This window comes from Palaemon carinicauda, chromosome 42 (assembly GCF_036898095.1).
Source record: "Palaemon carinicauda isolate YSFRI2023 chromosome 42, ASM3689809v2, whole genome shotgun sequence".
Classification (NCBI taxonomy): domain Eukaryota; kingdom Metazoa; phylum Arthropoda; class Malacostraca; order Decapoda; family Palaemonidae; genus Palaemon; species Palaemon carinicauda.
The window spans coordinates 829,310-830,478 of record NC_090766.1 but is presented as its reverse complement, the minus strand read 5'-3'; the positions used below and the strand labels follow the sequence as shown (position 1 = coordinate 830,478).

At 32.2% G+C, this 1,169-nt stretch overlaps 1 non-coding gene across 1 annotated transcript; it reads right to left on the bottom strand.

Moving 5' to 3' along the window:
* Positions 1 to 212: 212 nt before the first annotated feature.
* TRNAR-ACG (transfer RNA arginine (anticodon ACG)) lies at positions 213 to 285 on the bottom strand. Its single transcript has one exon. It is a non-coding gene; the product is annotated as a tRNA-Arg (tRNA).
* Positions 286 to 1,169: the final 884 nt, after the last annotated feature.

The following is a 1,169-nucleotide window of genomic DNA, read 5'->3' as shown; positions in this document are numbered from 1 at the left end:
CAAAACCATCAACAGTCAAACTGTCACAACCGGTATGAGGAACCTGAGGTGATCTCCCCATCTAAAAATTAATAATAATAATAATAATAATAATAATAATAATAATAATAATAATAATAATAATAATAATAAATAATAAAATAACCCATAATAAATTTCCTTGTCGTATTAAGTGAAACGCGATAAGCGCTGATGGTGCAAAATAATCTCCTCGACCTTGCCAGGATTCGGACCTGGACTCTTCTGATCCGTAGTCAGACGTGTTATCCGTTGCGCCACAAGGCCGTTTCTGCTGTTAAAGATTCAAGGCATTCATTATCGATTCCTGAAACTAACTTATTTCTTTTCATTAATGCTACATGAATTTTCTTTATATAACTGATATTGATATTTCACACACAATTAAGAAATCAAAATTTTCAATTTTCATGTATAGAGATATTTGAAGCAAAGATTTTTGTTTTCTTTTCCAAATGCACACGAGCAGTGTAGGCCCTGGTTCCCCTCGTTATATTTCGGTGAAACTTTGGGTATGGTCCAAAAGGCCAATGCCACCAGCTGACATACCGCATCCCCTCACTCTCTCTCTTTTCCTCTTATCATGTCCTCACCACTCAACAGGGCTTCAACTACACGTAACATCTTCTCCCGCACAATGACATGATTAATAAACATATACACAGAATAAGAGATTATCAAATAAGGAGGTATTTCATTGATCAGAATAAATTACCATAAGTCCATTTTCCTGAAAAAAAGACTTTGCAACTTGAGGTTCCTTAAATGATAATGAGTGAAACGGTGTAGGGGTAATGTTGATATTCGAGATACTCGCTAAATTCAAAGACAAAAAATTCATACTTATATAGGCCTCATTTATACAAAGGTCATGACTGCATAGAGCTGGAGATATATATATATATATATATATATATATATATATATACACATATGTATATATACACATATATATACACACACACACACACACATATATATATATATACATACATATATATATATATATAATCCTATACCGAAAACTTAATTTTGTTGCATCTTCTAACATTCCTATGAAGGAGTGTTAGCAATATTCTAATGCTTCTTTCACTACATGTTTCTTAATAAGCGTAAATAATGTGGGAAAAAATAATAAAAAGTGAGATGGC